This window comes from Vidua chalybeata (genome assembly GCF_026979565.1).
Source record: "Vidua chalybeata isolate OUT-0048 chromosome W unlocalized genomic scaffold, bVidCha1 merged haplotype SUPER_W_unloc_2, whole genome shotgun sequence".
Lineage (NCBI taxonomy): Eukaryota > Metazoa > Chordata > Aves > Passeriformes > Viduidae > Vidua > Vidua chalybeata.
Genome location: NW_026530331.1, coordinates 2,491,675 through 2,516,223, shown reverse-complemented (window position 1 = coordinate 2,516,223; position 24,549 = coordinate 2,491,675).

Below are 24,549 nucleotides of genomic sequence, written 5' to 3'. Positions count from 1 at the left end.
GAGAGAGAGAAATAAAAACAAAGAGAAACAAGTGATGCACTGTACAATTGCTTACCACCCACTCAGTGATGTTCACCCCTTCTGGCTAGTTTCCCCCACTTTATATACTGAGCATGACATTCTATGGTATGGAATATCCCTTTGGTTAATTCAGGTCAGCTTTCCTGGCTATGCTCCCTCCTGGCACCTTTTTGCTAGCAGAGTGTGGTGGTTTTGCATGGCTTGATTTTTGGTGGGGAGGGAAGAAACCAGCCACGGAAGTGATTTTCTGTGGGAAGCTGCTAGAATCTTCCTCCGTGCCTGGCAAAACCAATCCCTGGCTGGCTCTGATAACAGGCATGCTTCTAAGCCAATTAGAGAAGTTGGTAATGCCTCTGTGATAACATATTTAAGGAAGAAAAACAAAAATGTGGGACTCCTCTTTCTTCCTCTCCACCAAGGGGTGGCAAGGCGGCTGCTGGGGCCCTTCCCGGCACAGTCGGGGCCATGCTGCCTGGGGCCATCCCAGCGCTGCGTGTGGCCACACAGCTGGGACCACGTGGCTGGGGCCAGTGCTGGGAGCGCCCATGTGGCCGGGGCTATCTCGGCATGGTCTGCAGCAAACTGTGCTTGCTTGGCCACTTTTAACTAGCCGTGCTGCGGGCAGAAAGACAGGAGCAGCAGCAGCTTCTCCTTTTAGGCCCCCCACATGAAGAAAGGTGGCTGAACGGAGCCGGCACTGCGGTGGTCGGCACTGCCTGAGCGGTGCCGGCAGGGACCATGTGACCAGCAGTGAGAGGCATGACAAGCAATTCCCCGATATGGAGCCCTGATAGGATCAACCTTTCAGTGCTGCGAAACCATATAAGAACTTTTCAATTGATAGAACTTTAGAACAAACGAACCTATGGACACCAATTGTCTTCCGAGTCAGAGAAAAGTAAAAAGTGAAGACGTGAGGAGACCAACATGGCGACACTGAGGTCTGTGAAAAGGAGGGACGGGGATGAGGATATGCTTCAGGCGTCGAAGCTGAGATTCTTCTGCAAGCCGTGGTGAGGGCTATAATGCAACAAACTGTTTCCCTGTAATTAATGAAGTACATGGGGGGATGTAGAAGTCCACCCGCAGCCTGTGAGAAAAGGTGCTTACGCTGGAACATGTGGATGCTGAAAAGCTGTAATCTAGTGAGAAACTTGAACAGAGATAGAAGACTCTTGCTTCCAGGGACAGAGGAAGAGGACCCTTGTTTCCAAACTAGAACAGCTCTACCTTAAAAGACTACACCCCATTAACTGATGACCCACAAAAAAACAGTTGTGGGAAGACTGCCCATGGGAGGGACTCACATTGCAGCAGGTTGGGTGGGACTGCTACTATGAAAATCAGAACCATGCTGGAAAAGTTCACAGAGAACTGTCTTCTGTGGAAAAGACCCCATGACATAACAGAAGAGACTCCTCTCCCTAAGTGAACCGAAGAAAGATTTTTAGAAGTAACAAACTGACTGAAAACCTCATGTCTTATCTCCCTGCACTGTTGGTGGGAAGGAAAGAAGGGCTGGGGGGGGGGGGGAAAGGTGTTCTAAAAGTTTATTTTAGTTCTCATTATCCTCTTTTAATTCTGTTAATAATTTTTTCTTTATACCTTTTAAAGTTTTGAGTCTTTTTTGCCCTTAAAGTGTGTCTTCCTGATCCTTACCTCAACTCATGACCCCCTTTGATCTTTTCTTTCCCCCCATCTCTGCTCAACTATAGCAGAGGAGAATGAATAAATGGGTTTTTTTGTGGGTGCCTGACTTCTAGTCAGTGTCAAACCCCAACACAGAGCATGAGACACTGAAAAGTCCTTGATTTAGAGTAAGCACTATGTTGCTTTTTTTCCCAACCTGGAAATGAAACTCGAGATAATTTTAGTAAGGAGGTAATGTAAGAGCAGATCTTTATTTGAAGGCCTTCAGGGGCAGTTATGGAAAGATGCCCACAAAAGCCCACCCCCCACAGGGGTGAGTACATTTTTATAGGTTTTAGGGAATTTGCATAATTGATAAAAAGCACCAATTAGGATGACAAGTGGTGATGCAATTCCCCCCCAGGTCAAGCCCCTTCTCTGGAGTCCCCCCCCCTCATCACTAGTTGTACTTTGTCCATTAAATGTATCTCAAACAGTTCTTCTTGGCCTTGGTTCCCAAGAAGAACCAAAATAGCATTGGGGCCTTGTAGTCCCTGGGGCTTTGAGCTCTGGAATTTGTTTTATCTTTCTGCCTAGGGAAAGGCCATGGAAAACTACTGGGAAAACTACTTACTAATACAATAGGCTACAGAGCTAGAAATATATGTGTGAAGAATACAGAGAACATAGAAAAAAAAAAGGCAAACCCCAAAACAGCATCAACTACTTAGCAATAGCAAAACCATCAGTGGCTTATCAACATTATTCTCATACTGAATCCAAAACATAGCACTGTAGCAGCTACTAAGAAAATTAACTCTATCCCAGCTGAAACTCTGGCATAATCAATCCCTTATTCCATACCGTTTACATCATGACAGGTGTCACACTTTCCAATACACCATCACTTTTACTGTCTTTTGATAGATATACACACACAAATATCATTCCCTTAGTCTGTGGATCATCCCTATAAAAGTCCACTGAGTTCTTTTACTGCATGACCTTAATCTCCAACTCTCATAACAGTCTTTCAGGCAGGAAATATGATGTCTGGTGTTGGATTGTTGCATGTTGGTGCTAGTTCTGATTCCATCGTTGATGGGCTTGTGCAGTTTCATCAAAGTTCATTCTTCATTAATGTGGCAATTGACAGGGAGTTGGGTTCAGATCCCATAATCTGGAGTGGTAGACATGGGCACCATGAGGAGCCCAGTGTGATAAGGAGCATACAGCCACCATAGAAGCGATAACACACAGTATTATATAATAATTAACATAATACAATTCAAATAATTTGCTAATTCTCACCCAAAATCAAATCCCCTTGAGGCACAGACCAGACTTCCTCATCCTCCTGCACCACCTACCAAGTGCACTCAGGTCCTTGAGCAAAAGCAAACCCATGGATCGGTTTGCCTTTGCATAAAGCAGAAATAACACAGAAAATGTCCCCAACATATTTTCATGTGCACTACAGATACTTTATTCCCTTCTTCCATATGTAAATTTTTCATCGGACAGGGTGTAGTGGGTTGATGCTGGCAGGATGCCAGGCACCCACCAAAGCCACTGTCTCACTGCCCTCCTCAGCTGGACAGTGGAGAGAAAATATAACAAAGGGTTCATGAGCTGAGATAAGGACCGGGAGAGATCACTCATCAAATACTGTCACAGCCAAAACAGACTCTAATTAGAGATATGAATTGAATTTATTACTAACAAAATCAGAGCAGGATAATGAGACGTAAAATAGGACCCTTAAAAACACCTTCCCCCACCCCTCCCTCCTTCCTAGCTCTGCCTCCTACCCCAGTGGCACAAGGAGTCAGGGAATGGTGGTTAAGGCCAGTTCATCACATGTGGTTTTTCCCACTGCTCAGGGAGAGGAGTCGTTCCCCTGCTGCAACATGGGGTCCCTCCCACAGAAGGCAGTTTTCTGGGAACTTCTCTGACATGGGTCTGTCGCTGTCGAGGCAGAGACGGGAATGAAGAGACTCCATCTTCAGAAGGCAAAGAATGAACTTTATTAACAAGTAGTGTTCCTCTTTTATAACCAGGATCGCTAAGGTGAAATATGATTGGTCTCAAAGTGAAAACCTTTCACACCATTGGTGCACTATGAATAGCACACTGTGGTAGAACATATCTATAAACAATATGAACAGAAAGAGAGATAACAATGCTTGAATTCTTTCTCTTAACTTTCCCAGGCTAGGCCTAGAAGAATTCTCTCTCTTTTCTCTCTGACTGAACTGAGAATATCCACATGGCTCTGAAATGAAGAGGGCTAATGCCTTTATTAATGTTCAGCTCTTTATTAAAAAGATCAGCTGGGCAGGGCGCCCGACACGGAGTTCGCCCCCACTGTTGTAACTTTCCCAGGTAGCCGAAAGGGAAGGAGGTGTGCAGAGTCTGTCGCTGAAGTCCAGAGCAGCAGCTGTCCCCTCTCCTTTCTGTTGCAGTGTGCAGCTACGCAAACGGAGCAAAAGGGCTTTGTGAATTTGAGATGGGAGTTTCTATTTCCTAAACCTAAAGCTGGAGTTTCTATTCTGTATTTTTACGTGTATTCATCCTTCCCCCTGGAGCTATTCCCATTGCATTTTACCTATAATGTATTCACACTGGGCATTGTTCTATTGGTCTCACCTTATCTCTTATTTTCCCCTATAAAACCTTTGTCTGGACCCCGATCGGGGTCACTTGTACGTGCAGCGATCGGGCAAATACAACCTACTTTGGACTGCACAACAAGTGTCCAATCTCTTGAGTCTCTTTATCCCGGTCTTGCTCGCGCTCTCTAAATAGCTCTGTCTGTATCAAACGAACCCACAAAGGTGTTTGTTGCCTCTCTCTCTCCGGCGGCTCCCGGAAGCGCCTGGCCAGCGCTCCGGGAAACTGTAACCGGGCGAAAACAAGGAAGTCGGAGAGAGGAGAAAAGAACGAAAAGCGACACTTTCCTTGTGGCAACACCAGGAAATTCCGTCTCTTCGTCTTTGCTTCCCACAGCCTACTCTAGTCTTTTGTGGGTGATGGTGATGGGTAAAAGTCAATCAGGGGATGTGTTTCCCTCTTCCTCAGCTAGGGCATTTGTCTAGCCCCCTCTACTGTGTTTAGTTCTTTATTTATGGGTGTCTTTATCGCTTAAAAAAAATGCTCCCATGGTCCCAAGGGTTTTTATTTGCATTTTAGTCCCAGAATGTCGGCGTGGGTGGGGGAGGCAGGTTATCTCCAGGTAGTTTAGAGAAAACAAACAGAGCCATTAGCTAATTAGCATTTCAATATTGGTACTCAGCTAGAGCCAGCAGCCATTCCAGTGTTGCCATGGGAACTAGGAAGGCCCTGCCCATGTTCCCAGGAACAGTGGGAACTTTTTTCATTACCGGCTTCATCTCACGAGGAGCAGCTCCCTGTGATATGCTGCAATGTGAGTCCATTCCACAGGCAACAGTCCCCCTCAAATTGCTGCAGCATGGGTCACTCTTCCATGGTGTGTAGTCCTCCAAGGACAGGCTGCTTCAGCCTGGGAGTAGGGCTCTTCTCTCCATGGGTCTCCCACAGGATCACAGCCTCCTCTAGGCAACCACCTGCTCTGGTGTGGGACTCCTCCATGGACTGTGCATGTATCTGCATCCCCATGGACCTCCATGGGCTGCAGGGGAGAGCCTGCTTCACTGTGGTCTTTATCACAGGCTTCAGAGGAATCCTAAGTGTGGTGGTTTGAAAAAGCTCGGTTTTTAGTTAAGGGAAAGAAAACATCAGGCACGGAAGTAATTCTCTCTGTAAAGAACATTACAGCTTCCTTCATGCTTGGCAGATCCAATTGCTGGCTGGCTTTAAGAACTGATACACCAATTAACCAATTAGAGAAGCTAGAATTGCCTCTATGAATACCATATTTAAGAAAGAAGAAACCACAAAAAGCTCTTTCCTACTTCCTGGTGAAATGAACAGGGCTAATGCCTTTATTAATGTTCAGCTCTTTATTAAAAAGATCAGCTGGGCAGGGGGCTCGACGCAGAGCTCGCCCCCACGGTCGCAGCTTTCCCAGGCAGCCGAAAGGAAGGAGGCGTGCAGAGTCTGTCACTGAAGTCCAGAGCAGCAGCTGTCCCTTCTTCTTTCCTTGTGACACACCGGTGGCCAGAGGGTGAGGAGGTGTGGCGTCCAGAGTCTGTTGCTGAAGTCCAGAAAAACAGCTGTCCCCGCTCCTTCCATGGTGGCAGCACCAGGGCTCTCTCTCCCTATCTCCCTGCTTCTCAAAGCCTAATATAGTCTGTTCTTTCTTAGGTGATGGCGACGGTTAAAAGTCAATCAGGGGATGTGTTTCCCTCTTCCTCAGCTAGGGCATTTGTCTAGACTCCCCTACTGTGTTCAGTTTTTGATTTATAGTCCTTTTTATCTCTTAAAAATACTCCCATGATCCTAAGGGGTTTTTATTTGCATGTTAGTCCCAGAATGGCAGCGTGGGGGGGTGGGAGGCCAGTTATCTCCAGGTAGTTTAGAGAAAACAAACAGAGTAATTAGCTAATTAGCATTTCAATATCGATACTTAGCTAGAATTAGTAGGTTTTTTTTAGTGTTGCCATGGGAACTAGGAGGGCCCTGCCCGCGTCTCTGGGGAACACGTGGAAACTGTTCATTACACTGGGACTGCAGAAGAACGGAGCCTCTGTCCTCCCTCCCCTCTCTTCGGTAAGGTCGCGCCGGGTGGTCCCGGCGCGTTTGCTGGGCGGGGGGAGGGAAGCCACTGGGCCCGCGGTGCCCTGGCCCAGGCTGTACTAGACCCTGCTCTGCCCCCTGCTTGGACCCAGGCTGGCCGGGCCAGGGCGCAGCCTCATTGTGGCCGCGAGCCGCTGAGCCATCTTGCTGGGGGCTGTCCCAGTGCCACGGAGCACTGTGCATCTGAGGCCAGTGAGCGACATTGCAGTCTGCGCCGTGGAGGTGTCCCCACAGCTGGAATTGAGAGCGGCTCGGGCCAGAGAACAGCCGTGCAACTGGAGCAGCCACCGCCATCCTGGCCCGGCCCTGAGATCCCGGCCACTCCTGTCACTGCTGGGTTCCCGCACAGCCCCCCTCAGCGCGACAGATGAAATCATGACGCTAAACAAGATATCTTGGTGCTGTGAGTAAGTATGCAGCCAAAATCAACACTATGAACAGCTCACATGCTGCTGCCCAGCAGAAATCCTGTGACCAACAGCAAGAGACAATTTCCTGATACAGGGCCCAGGCAAGATTAATTCTTTCAGCGCTGTAAAGTTCCACTTAAAAACAGATAAACTTGCGGACACCAATCTTCTCCTGAGTCAGAGAAAAGGAAAAATAAAGGCATGTGAGGAAAACAACATGGAGGCACCAAGGTCAGTGAAGAAGGAAGAGCTGAAACCCAGAAGAAGGAGAAAGAGAAGATGCTCCAAGCGTTAAAACTGAAATTCTTTTGTAAGCTGTAGTGATAGACTATGGTATACCAGACTATTTCCCCTGTAATTCATAAAATGCGTGGGGGGATGTAGCATTCAAAACACAGCTCATGAGCAAAGGCACCCATTCTGAAGCAAGTAGATGCTGAAGTAACTGTGATCTCATAAAAAGCTTGAACAGAGAGAGAGAAGAGGATCTTTACCCCAGAATTAGAATAAGAGAACCTTTGCTTCTATACTAGAACAGCTCATCCTTAAAATAGCACTACATAAGCTGACATGGCCCATGAAAAAGCAGTTGTGGGAAAGCTGCAAGCTGTGGGAGGGACTTTTACAAATGCAAACAGATTTTTACCAGTCAGAGTGTTTGTCCAAGACTGAGCACCAAGATGTTTCCTATTACCATCCGAGTAGCAGTTGCATCTGGACAGTTTTCCTTATCTCCTGTTAATAGGCCCATCAGTGTCTTGCCTCATGACTCAGAGATAACACTCTCCAAGAGCCAGTTCTGTTTAACAGGTGACTAAGAACACACCTTGTGACTCAAAATAACATCAGCCCATTGTGAGATGCTCTGCCCAGGGGGAGAAGCTAGGCATTCCCACCTGGATAAATCCAGGAATTTCTAGACAGAAAGGCAGCCTTTCCACAGGTTTCCAAGAAGACACAGCAACCACATCTGCCACTCCAAGAGGACTGCAGCCACTCCAATTTGGACTGCTACCAGCACGATGGCCAAAGCGGGTGTCAGGTTGTATTCTGACTTTGCCAGTGGTCTTCCTTTTGTATCATTGTGTGTATTTTTGTCTTTTGTTTTCCCTTTTCCCAATAAATTGTATTTCTGACTTGGAGTCTCTCACTGGTTTTGCTTTCAAACCAGAACAGTGTTTTACTGTGAAATTAAAGCCATGAGAGAACTGTTTCTTGTGGAAAAGTCTCCATGGCACGGCAGGAGAAACTACTCTCCCTAAGTGAGCTGAAGAAAAGATTTATTTTTAGAAATAGTAAACTGACTGAAAATCCCAAGTTTTGTCTCTACATTGTCAGTGAGAAAGGAAAGAGAGGCTGGGGGGAGGAAAAGTGTTCTAAAGGTTTATTTTGGTTCTTACCATTCTTCTTTTATTTCTTTTAATAAAGCTTTCATTATGCCCTTTGAAGTTTTGAGCCTGCTTTGCCCTTCTCCTAATCCTTATCTTACAACAGAAAATGAATAAATAATTTTAGTGGGTGCACTGGCGTTTGGCCAGCCTCAACTCACTACACCTGGTCTGGTGCCTAGAGCACCTCCTCCCTCTCCTTCACTGACCTTGGTATCTGCATATTTGTTCCTCTCACATGTTCTCAGCCCACTCTTCTCTGGCCACAATTACACCTGCACAATAACCTTTTCTTTCCTTCTTCTTAAATATGCCCAAGGCATTACCGCCATTTCTAATTGACCCAGCCTCGGCTAGCAGCACATCCGTCTTTGAAGCTGCCAGGGATTGTCTCTGCTGGGCATGGTGGAAGCTTCTAGCAGCTTCTCACAGAAGCCATCCCTGTAGCCCCCGCTACCAAAACCAGGCCATGCAAACCAAATACACAGGGCCAGCCCAACTGTCAAATCCTCTGGTGTTAACCAACCAGGTAGCCTTTGCTTAATGTGTATCCCAATGTTTGAAGGTCCCACCATTCACTGCTCTCAGTGTAGCCTTCAACAATTGATAGTATCCCTGGATTTTTCTGGCACCTGATGCATGATAGGGGATGTGATATATGCACTCAATGCTATGTTCTTTAGCCCAGGTGAGTATGAGGTTATATTGGAATTGAATCCTGTTGTGTGACTCAATTTTTTCAGAGTACTATGTTACCCTAAGACTTGCTTTTCAAGGTACCAGGACAGTGTTGCAGGCAGTGGCTCATAATGTTTTATGCATATTTTGCAGGGGTGGTCCATAGACTAAGGGAATGATATCTGTTTCTATATCTATGAAAATAAATAGGCAATGTGATAGAGTATTGGAAAGTGTGGAACCTGGCATGATGCAGAAGGTATGGAATAAGCTGTAGATATTGCCCTAGTTTCAGGTGGGATAGAGTTAATTTTCTCAGTAGCTGGTACAGTGCTGTGGTTTGGATTTTGTATGAGAATAATGTTGATAAAGCATAGATGTTTTGGTTGTTGCTAAGTAGTGCTTATCCAAGTCAAGGACTTTTCAGTGTCCCATGCTCTGCCAGTGAGGAGGTGTTCAAAAAGTTGTGAGAGAGCATAGCTGGGACATATGACCTGGACTGGCCAAAGGGATATTCCACACCATAAAATGTCATGCCCAGTATATAAGCTATGGGAGTTACCCAGAAGGGGGAATGATTGTGGTTTGGGGAGGGGGTTTCACAATCGCTTGTACTACAGGCTGTGAGAAGAATGGCTGGAAAGCCACCTGTCAGAAAAAGACCTGGGGATGTTGGTTTACAGCTGACTGAACATGAGTCAGAAGTGTGCCCAGATGGCCAAGAAGGCCAATGGCATCCTGGCTTGTATCAGAAATAGTGTGGTTGGTAGGACTAGGGTGTGGCAAGCACATTTCTCTCTGTGCACCTCAATAAAAAATCCTGAGAGAGAGAGAAATGTGCTTGCCACACTAGGGAAGTGATTGTCCCTCTGTACTGGGTCTGGCTGAGCTGGAGTTCATTTTTTCTATGCCCCCATCAGAACAGGGACCTGAGACAGCAGCACCAACACCAGTGGAGTCCAGCAGATGGCAGGAGGCAGTGAGCATCAGCACTGACCACGCACGTCGGCAATTCCCATCTGCCACTAAAACTGCTTCATAAGCTTCTACCTTCCCAGATTTTTTGCTCTGGGGGAAGGTTGAGTGGAGGAGGGGTTGTCTACCATTTCCCTTTTGTCTCCTGGACCATGTGGTCATCTGTGGAGGCTACCATCTTGGGGAAGGGGTCACTGCCATTTTGAGTTTCACTTTGTTCCTGGAAGTCCATTAGATTTCAGCAATTTTGCAACTAGTGACTGTTACTGGGGGGTGTTTTTGCCTATTGCTAGTTAATTTTTTTAGTAAATTGTTATTTTTTCACTTATATCTACTCTTGCTTGTTTCTCCTTATTGGTGGAAAGGGATTGATTAAGACTATAAAGGGAGGTAATTAATTTTAGAGTGTCCACCTCTGAAAATTGTCTTAAATCAAGACACAGAGCAACCACTGGTGAAGCCCTGCTTCCTGGGAAGTGGCTGGGTATCACGTGCTGATGAAAAGTAGAGAATAAAATCTTTTTCTTTTTCTCTTTGCTTGTGCACATGCAACCTTTTGCTTTACTAAACTGCCTTCTCTCAACCTATGAGTTGTTTTCCACATTATTTTCTCTCCCCTGTCCAGCTGAGAAGGGGGAATGATAGAGTAGCTTGATGGGCACCTGGCATCCAACCAAGGACAACCCATCACATCCCCCTGTGCTAGGTACTGGTGAGGCCACACCTAGAATATTATGTTCACTTTTGGACCCCTCACTACAAGAAAGCCATTGAGGTGCTGGAGTGTGTACAAAAAAGGGCAACAAAACTGGTGAAAGGACTAGACCACAAGTCTTAGGAGGAGCATCTGAGGGAACTGGGGTTGTTTAACCTGGAGAAAAGAAGGCTCAGGGGGACCTTCTCGCTCTCTACAACTAGAAAGGTAGTCAGGTAATGAGCAACAAAAAAGAGGAAATGGCCTCAAGTTGTGACAGGGAAAATTTAGATTAAATATTGGGAAAAATTTCTTCACTGCAAGGATGGTCAGGCATTGAAACAAGCTGCCTGGGTCTCCTGGTTTCAGCTAGGGTAGAGTTAATTTCTTCTCAGTAGCTCTTACAGTGCTATGTTTTGGATTCAGAATAAGAATGGTGTTGATAACACACTGATGTTTTGGGGCTTTGTTAAGTCATCTTTATCCTGAGTGAAATACTGGTTTTTTTCCTTGTCTCATGCTCTGCCAGTGAGGATGCTCACCAAAACACTGTGAGGGAGCGTAGCTGGGACAGGTACCCTGAACTAACCAAAGGGATATTCCATACCATAGAACATCATACCCAGTATATACACTGGGGAGAGCTACCCATAAGGGTGACCAATCTGGGTTCAGGAAGGGGGGTCTGTCATCGGTCAGTGAGTGGTGAGCAATTGCACTGTGCATCACATGTTTTTACCATTTTATTGTTATTATTATTTACTATTATTACTGTATTTTATTTTCAATTATTAAACTATTCTACCGGGGGGGGGGGGGGGGGGGAGGGAGGGTTGAGCAAGTGACTGCATGGTGCTTAACTTCCAGCTGGGCTTAAACCAAAACAGTCCTTTTTGGCACCCAATGTGAAGTACGAAGGGGTGAGATAAGGACAGATCTGACCAGAGTGTGTTAAAAGAAAATTGCTATAAACATTAATTGTATTGGTTTAACAATTGCTAGTTAAAATGGGGATTTATTTGCTGTCGTGGTTTTACATGGAAGTGAATTTTTTCCAGGAAGTTGGGCCAAACCAATCAGTGGTAAGGTTTGGATATTGGCACCTGGAGTGACCACTGAAAGTATGGACACGCCTCTGAGAACACAGGGGGTTAAAAGCAAGAACTCCCAGGAGAACTCTCTCTTTTGGTTACGGTCGTCAGAGAGGGCAGGCTCTCCCCTGCCCAGCCATGGGCTGGGTGGGGGAGGGGAAGCCACGCGGCCTTGTCCAGGTAGGCCGAGGGGCTGAGGGTCTGGAACTGAGCCAGCTCCTGTGGACGGAAGGGTGGAGAGAAGTGGAGATGCCTTTGCCCCCCCCCCCCCCAAGAGGGAAAGAGACAGAGAGCCTGGTGGCACCTGGAAATTTGCCGGCAGAGGAGAAGGAGAAGGGGGGGGGATGTCCAGCGTGGGAGGCGGAACACCGGACCGAGATATCAGCCGTCCAGGGAGTCTGAACGTTTAACCCTTTCCAAGAAATGAGGGCTTTTTAAAAGTATTACCCCTCCTTGATTTGTAGTGGAAGAGAGATGGTCCGGGACCTGAGATGTTACAAGAAGAAATATTTAGGTGGGAGACGATGATGAAGTAGCTTTTGGCTGGACTTTTCTTGTTAGCCATAGACTGAACCTAAATCTCCTGCAATAGAGACTGCATTTTAGGGGGATGCAGTGGTGACCCAGGGAGACCTGTTTCAGCTTCGAGCAGCACAGGAGTGGCAAGAACCAAAGAAAGCTGAGGAGGGAATGGTGATACCCTCTGTCTTCGGGAAGAAGATGAGTCCTGTTTTTGGACCCCTCAGCCCCAGGGGAAAATGGGGGGGGACTGTAGTCCCAGGATGAGAAACTGAACTGTTGTATCTTTGAGTCCGTGGCAAAGCATCCTTAAAGGAGCCCTATGAGCAGTCTGTCCATGCATGGTGGTGAGAGCACTGTGACATGGAATGGAGAGTGTCACACTGGCAGATTTTTTTTTCCGGGCGGTTGCCATGTGTGACAGGGAAACACAGGGGGGCAGCTGTGTTTCCTGGGGGGTCTGTGGTGCAAGAGAGACTTCTCTCTCCCTTGATAGTTTGAGTATAGATTACCTGAAGGGTGGTAATTTGATCAAGAATCCCGGGTGATGTTTCATGGCTGGGTGTTTTTAGAAATTGGGAGGAGGAGGGGTGTTTTAAAAGGTCTTCATCCTAGATTTAGTTTATGTGTTTTCTGTATTAGTAGTAGTTTAATAAAGTTTTTTTCCTTTGTTATTAAGCTTGGGCCTGCTCTGCTCTGTTCCTGATAACATCTCACAGCATTTATTTAGGGAAGGTGCATTTTCATAGGGACGCTGGCATTGCGCCAGTGTCCAACCATGACATTTGCTCTCATATCTGTGGCATTTTTGTCTCTATTATACTGGTAATACCTTACTTGCAGTACATGTTCTCTGTTATGTATTTCATAGGATGGGCTTATGTATTGGTTTTGCCCGGACTGGTTTTTGGATGCAGGGGACGGGCACAGAGGTGGCTTCTGTGAGAAGCTGCTAGAAGCTTCCACCGCGTCTGGCAGAGCCAATCCCTGATGGCTCCAAAGATGGATGTGCTGCTGGGCAAGGCTGAGTCAATTAGAAATGGTGGTGTGGTGAGTTTAGTGTTGGCTAAACGCTATTGCACTTAGTAGAATATACTTACTTATTTCTTGCTGTGAGATAGTGTAGCAGTCAGAGACCCTGCAAGGCCTCTATGGCGATCCCTCGCCTAAGATAAGAAATGCAGAGTCATGATGAGTGGACCAAAGCAGCCCCTCTTCTGCCCTCGGACCCTTGTTATCTCTCTGTAAGGCTATAGGTCCTATTCTCCTCAAACCCTGGCCATTGGACGATTTCCAACACCCCAGTAGCCTACTTAAACCCCCATCTCTGCCCAATTCGGCAGAAGATCTGTCATTGGAACCCTTTGCAGTGTTGCAGGAGCTGCTAATAAAGACACTGCTGCAGAACTTCATACAGACTTCTCCTCTATCCGTCCCTGCATCTGCCGAGGCACATACCGAGCAAGGAGCTGAACTCAGTAAGAGCTGAATTCACTAGAGCTGAAATCACTCCAGAATTGCTCGCTAAAGTCGCCTGCGGCTGGGAGCTAGCCCGAGGGCCCAGACAGGCTGAGCTGATTAAGCACAGCGCTATCCGGGACACCTATGGCGGCAGCTGCCCGGGAGGCCGGACGGACCCCGGGGACCCCAGGCCGCAATAAGATAGGATTAGGAGGAAGGTAAAGTAGACTCAAAATTTAAAAGGATATAAAGAAAGCTTTATTAATAGTAATTAAAAGAAAGAGTAATAAGAATCAGAACAAAACTTTCAGAACAGTTCTCCCCCCTCTACAACTTTTTCTTTCGCAGTGATAATGTATAGAGACAAAACTTAAAATTTTCCGTTAGTTTATCTCTTTTAGAATAGTCTTTTTTCAGGTCACTTAGGGAGACAAGTCTCTCTTGTTAATGTTATGGAGACTTCTCTACAAGAAAACAGTTCTCTCGTGGCTCTCAACTTCTACAAATAGCAGCCTCTTGGAAGAATTTGCAATTGTGAAGTCCTTATTTTTTCACAGTTTTCTTACAACTATGTTTATGGGCTATGTCAACTTATGGGGTATTAGTTTAAAGGTGAGTTGTTTAAGAATAATGGTTCTCTTAACCTATCTCTGGAATTATCATTATCTATGAGAACAGAGATTATCTTCTTCTCTCCCTGGGGGCACAGGGTCTTATCATGCTTCTCTTTTTCTTTGTTCAAACTTCTTATAAGATCACAGCTACTTCAACATTTGCTTACTTTAGCATGGAGGCCTTTACCTACAATTTGAACAAGTAATCTCCCTATACCTTCATGCGTCACAGGGAAAAAGAGTTTGATGTATCAATGACATCTTTTCCCATAGCTTTATAAGAGGATTTCAGCCTTAAGATTAAGGCATCTCTGTGGAATCCTCTGACTCCTCCCCCTCAGGGAAATCCCCAGGGCCTTGCCTTGGAAGACTATATCATAGAGTTTTTCCCACCTAGGCTGATAGAGAAGACTTAACCCATGATGCTCTGCAGCACTACTGCCAATCTACATTAGATTGCCTCCCCCATTGGCCAGTTGACACTGCCCGCCCAAATTATTCATCCCTCATCCCCCCTACAGGTTGCCCTTTGCCTTGCCCTTTGCCCACCCCTGTGCCCTCAGGTCATTGGTCACTGACCCCATACTCAAATCATGCAGACCACATGGTTTCACCTTTTGTCTCTGGTCCCTTTGGTGTGGTGGATGCAATAAACCCTCGCTGGAATATATCATGCAAAGACCTTTCCTGTCTTTCCTCTGCTGGCATGTGCGTGTGCATGGACTTGAAATGGCTTTTCTCGTGGCCTTACTCTGAGCGGCTTCTGAAGCAGATGTTTCAAAGAAGGTTGCAGCATTTCTACCACTCTGCCATGCTGCGACACATCTCCTCATACCTCCCATCTGGGACTTAACTATTTCTTTACTGATTTTGGTGTCTTTATGTGTTATAGGTGGATAATGAGATGATTGGTTCTCGCAATTAAGGGATCAATATTGTGTGAATATTAAGAGAAACTTTAGTGATGTATAGTTATGTTATTATAGTTTAGATGTCCTCTGTTCTCCCCATAGTTCCCTTTTCCATCCCCCTCTGCATTGTTGCCACCAGACAGCCTGGGTTGTCTAGGACAGGTAGAAAGAAGGCGTGCACATGTGCCGCTTACATGGGGCAGTGTCGCTGTGGAGCAGGACGGGAACAGAATGACTCCAAGCCAAAAGGCAAGGAATGAACTGATTTATTTCAAATGCACCACTCTATTTATAGGGAACATCATGCAGACTAATTTCATTGGTCTTAGAATAAAAACATCTCACACCATTGGTGTGCAGTGAATGACGCACGGTAGCAGCACCTATCTATAAACAATGTGAACAACAAAAGAGATTAGAGAATTATTTACATTCTTTCCTAACTGTTTCCCAGGCTCTCGCCTGGTTAGAAAAACCTTCTCTTTTTCTCTCTGACTGAACTGAGAACATCCACATTTCCCCCTTTTTGTTTAAAGAAGGAGGCGGTGTTCGTCACCCTCCTGCAGGAAAGAGGACAAACACAACTCTGAGGTTTATCAGTTAACAATCTGAACCCCCATCAGACATTGGCTCAGAACAGTCAAAGAGATTTTAACTTATTCTTATACTATAAACTCTTTATAAACTTAACTATTAATTCCAAGAAATCCATCACCTTGTTACACAGGCAGCCTAACTCGTCAACAATCTGTTTCTGGAAACAAAACAAATATTCATTCTCCACTAGTGGAGGGGCCAGCTGGCTGATGGTCGGTGTCTTGATCATCATCTGAAGACTGTGATGGATGGTCGGCACCACGGTCACCATTTGGAGGTCGTCTGCCGACCACATTCTGTTTCTGCTGTCGCAGGTCAGGGCGAACACACCTCGCAGGTATCCATCGTACCCCGGTACCTGTGGAGACACATGCATACCCGCGGCCCCAAGTGATAAGGTCACACAGGCCTTCCCACTTATTTGTGGCAAGGTCCTGCACCCAGATCTTTGCTCGGGGCAGGTGCGTCTCACCCGCTGGATGCAATGAGAGAAAATTATTCAAGATAACAGGAATCTCTGAGCTTTTCAGCACTGTTAAATGGTTAATTGAATATAAAGCTTTCTCCAGCCGACTGTGTGGGGTCTCCCCTGGCATTCCCCCTTTTGGTCTTTCCAGAACACGCTTTAGAGTGCCATGAGTGTGTTCAACAATGGCTTGACCTGTTGGTGAATGCGGAATGCCAAATTTGTGTGAAACTCCCCACAAGTGTAAAAACTGACGTGTCTTCTGCAAGACATAGGCAGGGCCATTGTCAGTTTTCACACTCGAAGGTATTCCCAAAACTGCAAAAGCCATCCTCCAATGGGCAATCACGTCGTGACCCTTCTCCCCTGTGTGAGCAGATGCCCACATGGCAGAGGAGAAGGTATCAATAGACACATGCACATACTTGAGTCGACCGAATTCGGCAATGTGAGTAACATCTGTTTGCCAGAGCTGCAAGGCCTTTAGGCCTCTGGGGTTCACCCCCACCGGTAAAGGCGCAGTGAACCCATGACAGTCAGCGCAAGAGCTGAAAATGTCATGAGCTTCGGTTGACATCAGATCAAATTACTTCTGCAAAGTATGTGCACTTTGGTGAAAGAAATCGTGTGATGCCTCGGCTTGCGCAGTTCTGTCAGGCTGAGGCGCGACCCATGCAGGGTTGGCCAACCTGTCAGCCCTGGTGTTACCTTCTGTTATAAAACCTGGTAAAGTGGTGTGACTCCGAATGTGCAGGATGTAGTACAGATGAACCCGGGCTTGAATTGCGCACCACAAGGCTCTCAACAATTGAAACAAAACTGCACTGTTGACCTCTTTCAGCAGTGAGCAGTCCAACTGCATGGTTATGTCTGCAACATAAGCAGAGTCAGTGACCAAATTCAAAGGCACCTGAGAAAATTTCTGAAATGCCATTGCAATGGCTTTCGGTTCAACCAATTGGGCTGAGCTGGACACGTGGCCTTCCAGCACTTGCCATCCAGACTCATCCTTCCAGGTCACAATGGCCTTTCCCGTTCTTCCCCAACCGTCGGTAAAGATGGTGGGTCCCCGCACTGGCACTCAACTGTTTTTCGGTCGTAAGGACAGACTGGTCATTTTTGCCAGTTGCAGTAACTTATGACTAGGCAGATGGTAAACAATTTGCCCTAAAACATTTTGCAGCACGCTTTGCAAGGGAACGCTGTTAATAAAACACCATTCAAAAGTGTCCCGCTCCACTGGAAGAACAATCCTCGCGGGATCGGCTGCCATCAATTGCAAACACCGATAACGGCATTTGATTATCAACTGGGCAAACAAATCAAGCAGCAAAGATGCTGTCTTTTTGGGTTGATGGGGCAAAAAGACCCACTCCAAGATGTGCGAAGGATCAGGCCATTTGTCATTCCATTGGCCAATGACACCAGTGGGATGATTGTCTGGACGGGTAATAAAAACAGTGATATCAATGGAAGGGTCTACTCGATAAACTTGATGAGCAGAAAAAGCCTGTTGGACCCCACCCCCCCCCCCCCCCCAGTGCTTGTTGCGCTTGAGGAGTCAATTTCCGAGGTGAATTTAGATCTGGGTGCCCCTTTAAAAGGTTGAACAGCGGGGACATCCACACTGTGGTCAGTCCCAGATAGGGACGTAACCAATTGATGACCCCAAGCAATTTCTGGGCATCATTCAGGGTCGCAATAGACTTTGGGAATTGCACCTCTTGATCCTGAATAGTTCATTCAAGAATTTTGACCCCTAAGTATTTCCAAGGAGGATGGCTGTGAACCTTTTCCGGAGCCACTTGCAGTCCATATGAATGCAAGGCGGCGAACAACTGAGGCTGTACCTTCAGCAGTTCCTCCCAAGTGGGTGCCGCCACCAGGATGTCATCCATGTAATGATAACAATACACGTCAGGGAACTGCTCGTGGACTCCGGACAAGGCCTGAGCCACATACCATTGACAGATAGTCGGACTGTTCTTGCAGCCCTGTGGCAAAACTTTCCATTGATATCTCCGCACAGACTCAGCACAGACGGAAGGCACGGTAAAGGCAAATTTTGGTCTGTCATCAGGATGCAAAGGGATTGTGAAAAAACGATCCTTTAGATCAATGATCAAGATTTTCCATCCCGCGGAGAACATGGTAGGTGGGGGCATACCAGGCTGCAATGCCCCCATACTCTCCATGTCTGCATTAACTTTCTGGAGGTCCTGTAAAAGCCTCTACTTCCCGACTTTTTCTTGATCACAAAAACAGGAGTGTTCCAGGGACTGGGAGAAGGTTCAATGTGTCCCTGGAAAAGCTGATCCTGAACTAAATCAGAAAGGGCGACTAACTTCTCACGTGGTAGGGGCCATTGATTCTCCCAGACAGGTCTGGTTACCAGCCACCGTAAAGGCAGCATAGGATATTCTGCGCCCTTCTGCTCAGTGACCCCTATCAAAAACCCATTCCAATCCGTACCCCCCAGGCCGCCAGCACATCCCGTCCCCAGAGAGTGATTGGAGCTGCAGTAACATAGGGCCGAACCTTAGCTATCTGCCCTTCTGCGTTTTTGATAAACACAGCCTGCCGGCTCAGAAATGTCTGCGCCGCGCCCCCCAGCCCTTCAATGGCCGCTCCCACAGAGTCCAAAGGCCACTTAGGAGGCCACGCAGAAGAGGAGACGACTGTCACGTCAGCTCCGGTGTCGATGAAACCTTGCAGCTGAATCCGAGGCGGGTTGGCACCGGGTAAAATCACGGAGCACGTCATCTGCGGACGGTCGGCAGAAATGACCGCGGACCAGAAGATTTGTGGTGGTCCCGTGGATCCGAAACCACCATCTCCACACGTCTGCTGATCTGCCCTGGGAACTCATGACTGGAAAGGCACAAGTTGAGCAATGCGGGTCCCTGCCGGAATAAAGACAGGGTTGGAGGGTGTGGAAACCGTGGCACAAATTTGGCCCGTAAAATCAGAATCAATGACACCCGGGGGCACAAAGATTCCCAAAGGGCTAGCACTAGATCGTCCTACCAACAATGCACTCAATCCATGGCCTAAAGGCCCAAATGCATTCAGAGGAACCTTATGCACCTTACTAGAATCTAAGATGACTGCTGCTACGGTGTGTATATCCACCGCAGAAGAGCCGTGGGTGCTTGCGCTGAGTTGGCTGAGACACCCTGTGCTGGTGCCGTGCCCTGGGGGACCACTTGTGTTGGCGTGCAGTACCCTTGTGCGCTCTTTCCCCCGTTTCCTGAGCCTGTCAAACGCTTACCGTTGGCATGGTAAGTAGACTTGCATTTGTTTGCAAAATGACCTGGCTTCCCACACCTGGAACACAAGAAGTTAGAGTCTGGCCCTTTCCTCACTTTTGTCCCCTGTGCCTGCTTGCCTTTCTTTTTCCCCTTCTCGCATTGACCAGTCCCTGAGGATGGCAGGCCTGCCTGCAAGGTTGCTGCCAGAACAGACATTTTATGGTCCACCGTACCACGCCTGGAACAAGCTTCGACCATGTCTGTCAACGATGGGTCACCTGGCAATGCATTTATGATTTTTCTGCAGTCATCATTTGCGTTGTCCCTTGCCAAAGTCTTGCATAAAACCTGCCTCAAATTTTCATCCTCGATCTGCTTTTCCAAAGCAGCTGCAAGCCGTTCAACAAATGGCAACTACAATTCTTTGGCTCCCTGTGTTATCTTCACATATCGTTGCTTGGGAGCGGCTGTCTCCATGGTTTTCATCAATGCTGCAAAGCCCACCTTCTGGGCCTGCTCAAGTATGATGGGGTGCCAGGTAGCCTGAACATCAGGATTGGCAAAGGCATTCTGCCCCATGAGCGCATCCACCCCCACACAGAATCTAGGGTCCGTCTGAGGGTAATGCGCATTCTCAGTTGCAACCCTTTCAGCCAGCCTACTCCAGTTGTTCATAAAGACATCAAGCTGCACAGGTTGGAACAACACAGAGGCCAGATGTTTAATATCAGAGGGAGCCAGCAGGTCAGTGTTTATCACTCTGAGGACCTGCATCAACGGAGCAGAGCCCAACCCATATTTTGCCACCTTATCCTGCAAATCCTGCACAACCCGCCAGGCCATAACATCGTGCCTGTTCTGCTGTCCCAAATTCGGGACAGCCTTGTGCACGGGAAAGACCTGAAGCTTACGTTGCAATGAAGCATCATCACTCTCATCCTCTTGTGTCACTTCCAGAGAGGCCAGAGGAACCAACTGACTGGTAACTACAGTCTCCTTTCCCTGGATCGGTGGGTTCAAGACCGCACCACCAGGTTTTCCCACCCGCTCTATCAAATCCCAATCACAAGCCTCCAAAGCCCGTACTCTGACCGCTTGCCAGAAGCGGCGAGGATTTATTGGCCGCACAGACACCCGACAGGGAGGCAGAGTCCACAGATCTCTCTGAGACGCCTATCGCCCCTGGAAGTGTCGGCATTCCGACATTTGGTCACGCCCCCGTGGCGGAGTGGAGCAGGGCAGATCATCGCTGTCGCTGCCCTCCCCCTGGGATGGGGGCAAGCCAGACAGCCTGCGATCCGCAGGAGAGGGCAGGCTGATGGGACGCACTGAGGCTGGAGAAGGGGCTTTTGACCACGAAACAAAAGAACCGGGCACAGCTTCCTAGCCCACAGCCCCCGAGAAGGAGGGGGCAGCCGCCGGTAACGGGGCGGGAACCAGAGCCGTGACCGGCAGCTCGGCGGATCGTCCAGTCGCAGGCGGCGGCACGAAGGGATCAGCCGAAGCCTGCGACACAGTGGGTGGGGCGTGTGCCGAGTCTGCAGTCATCAGAGACACAAACGGCGCTGGCTGCTGGAACGCAGCAGGCAATACAGGCACCGAAGCTGCAGCAGTCGAGGCAAGAGGCAGAGCTGCCGCTGCTGCTGGAGCGGTGGGCAAAACGAGGGACCATTGCAGATGGGGTGGGGGGGGGCAGTCCCCGCCCCCGGCGCGGGAGCCAGTCCCACAGAGGGCAGGACGGAGAATGTCCTGGTGGTCCCGCCCAGGATGTGCTGCTGCACAACTGACACTGGCACCGCAAAAGAAGTCAAGTCAGCCGGTGCACCCGGCGCGCCGTGGGGCGGGCCAGGAGGCAGTTGTGCCTGCCTATTGGCAGAGCAGGGGCCCCCGCAGGCGGCGGGTGTGGATATTCTCAGCTCAGTCAGAGTTCATTTTCTTAGCCTTCTGATCTGGAGTTCTCTGTTCACGTCCTGCTCAACAGCGACATCTGGTGACCCCGACGTGATTGTAGCGTCGGCTGAAGCCCCGAACCACAGCGTCTTGCGGGGGGGCTTTGCAGCGCAGCTCCACGCCAGTAGCCTGGAGGTTCTGGCCGGACACCTTTGGCCTCCTGAGAGAGGTAACGCTGAAACCGTGTGCCTTCCGGAGAAGGCCTGGTCCTGTCTGGACCGCGGGTCGGGTCTTAGAAGCCGAGAACTGAGTGGGACGGTTTTCCCTGAACTAGTGGACTGTCTGTCTCTTGAAGTGGACGTCTGCTAAGGGACGGTTTCCTAGCAATGGGGAACCAGCCATCTACGGCTGAACGGGTGGTCTTGACTGCTTGGCAAGGCTGGGCCCTGAAATGAACAGGGCTAATGCCTTTATTAATATTCAGCTCTTTATTAAAAAGATCATCTGGGCAGGGTGCTCGACGTAGAGCTCGCCCCCGTGGTCATAGCTTTCCCAGGCACCCGGAAGGAAGGTGGCGTGCAGAGTCGGTCACTGGAGTCCCGAGCAGCAGCTGTCCTTTCTCCTTTCCTTGGGCCACATCGGTGGCCCGAGGATGAGGAGGTGTGGCGTGCAGAGTCTGTTGCTGAAGTCCAGAACAACAGCTGTCCCCGCTCCTTCCCTGGTGGCAGCACCAGGGCTCTCTGTCTCTATCTCCCAGCTTCTCAGAGCCTAATATAATCTGTTCTTTCTTAGGTGATGGCGACGGTTAAAAGCCAGTCTGGGGATGTGTTTCCCTCTTCCTCAGCTAGGGCATTTGTCTAGACTCCTCTATTGTCTTCAGTTTTTTGATTTTTATTCATTTTTATCTCCTAAAAATACTCCCATGATCCTAAGGGGTTTTTATTTGCATGTTAGTCCCAGAATGGCAGCGTGGAGGGGTGGGAGGCCAGGTAGTTTAGAGAAAACAAACAGAGCAATTAGCTAATTAGCATTTCAATATCGGTACCTAGCTAGAGTTAGTAGTTTTCTTTTAGTGTTGCCATGGGAACTAGGAAAGCCCTGCCCGCGTCTCTGGGGAACACCTGGAAACTGTTCATAACAGGCCCCACAATTGGGTATCCAGGTCTCGGATGATGACTTCATCAGGCTCCTGAGTTGGGCTCGGGACCATGGATTCCCTGCAGATCTTAGTTTCGCCTTTGATCGTAAGGTCTGGAACGATTTGGGCTGGTGCCTCATGAAGAAAGTGAGGAAGGGGGACGCTACAGTGTCTGCTCTGTTTGCGGTCTGGGGATGCATTTATACGGCCTTGCCTCGTAAGACCCCGAGGAGCAGTGACTCCGAATGGGGGTTGTCGGGAACTGAAGATGCCGCTTCGGTATGCAGCGGTGTCTCGGGAATCAGTGGGCAACAGGCGGGCGGGGCGGTGCCCAGCCCCACCACGGCGCAGAGTGGGTCTGCGAGAGACGCTGGGACGCCCCGCGGACTTTACATGTCGCCGGGAACACATGCTAAGCCCAAGTATTCCCACCCCTGTGATGAACTGTGGTAGCTTGTTTGTTCATCAGGAGAATTGGAATATTGAAGGGGGAGATATGGAATTGAAGTATAAGGGACCAGCTTGCTTGTTGGGAGATAGGGGAAGCATCTGTGAAGTTGGGAAACAGGAAGCGACTGCTACAAGCCGCAAGGCTGTGGGCATATTGCAAGGCGCAGGACCACAAGTATGATTAATCATCATATAGGGAGCTTTTCTTAGCTTCTTTTGCAGACACAGGCTAAGGATATTGGGGGATGGCTGGAGCTGATTGTGAAATCAGCGACCACCGGGCGGCGGCCACCGGAGTGGACGGCGTAGGAGTGCTCCGGATACGCCCATCACTGTCCGGAACCGACTGTGAAACCAACGATCACCTGCCTCGACACAACGCAGACACGATGCAGAGGGATGCTCAAGCTACGCCCACCGCTATCGCAAGAGACGCGAATGAAGGAACCTCCAAGAAAACTATAAAAAGAGACTGAATAAGGGAGTGGGGCGTGGGGCACTGCAGTGTGGGACACTGCAGGAGGGGCGGTTAGGAGACCCCTACCCACCCAGCGCTGTTTTGCTTGCTACTGCTTGCTGTAATTAATAAAATTCTAATTGACCTTAAAAAGGATGAATCAAATTATTCACCTCAATTTATCACACCCCTGTGACTATGTTCAGCCAAGATATTCTTTGCCGACAGATCGGCCACTGATTGCGCAGCACGCCGTGCCGCCACAGACCGCGGCTCCGCAGCCCCCCCGCTTCCAGAGCGCATTCGCGGTGGGGCCAGCGCCGCCCGCAGTCCACGGCGCAGTGGGGGCTGGAGCCCCCCTGACTCCTTCGCTGATGGAGCCTGCGCAGATGTACCGGTCCCGCCCTCTTGTACTGCCAGGACCGGCAATGGAGCCTCTGATCCATCCCCTGGCACGCCCCCCGCCGCACGCGGGGGCCTCGGCTTTGCCAACGGGACAGGAGCAATTGCCTCCCGGTCCGCCTCCCTGCGCACCGAGAGGACCGACGGATTTGATATCCTTTGAGATACCTGCGCCTGCCGCTCCACCGACCGCTCCGCCTGGAAAGAGCCCGCCGCGACCGCCAGTGCCACTCTTGAGAGAGCCGCCGCCGCCGCCCCCCACCCCGGGACCAGCGGAGCTGCCGCCGCCGCCGCCGCGGCCGCCCACCCCGGGACCGACATCGTCGCCGACCCCGGGACCACCAGCGCCGAAAGACGCTGCCGAAGCCGCGCCGCCCGCTCGGCTTGGGCTGGCGGCGTGCCACGCCGCGGGGGAAACTGCACCCCCCGCGCCGCTCGCTGCGGGCGGGGAGCGCCCGCAGGGCACAGCGGCTCCCATCGCCGCGCTGCCTGAAGCCGACTCAGCAGCGACTTCGCTCTGTGATCCACCGCCGCAGGCAGAAGCAGGCAGCCCTGTGCTGGACAACACATCCAGTCTGTTTGTTTCAGAGCCTGCATCCAGCCCACCACTCCCTCCGCTTCCCCCAGACTGCCCCGAGCTCTGTCCCACTGAGGCAGAGGCAGAAGCAGCGGGAGGGAACACCGGCTTGGTCCGCAGCAGCGCCACTGCTGCTGATACCGTGGCTGGGGATGGGGGTGGAGCCGCGATTCAGTCCATTGTATCCCGCGGCAGGACGGACACACTGAGA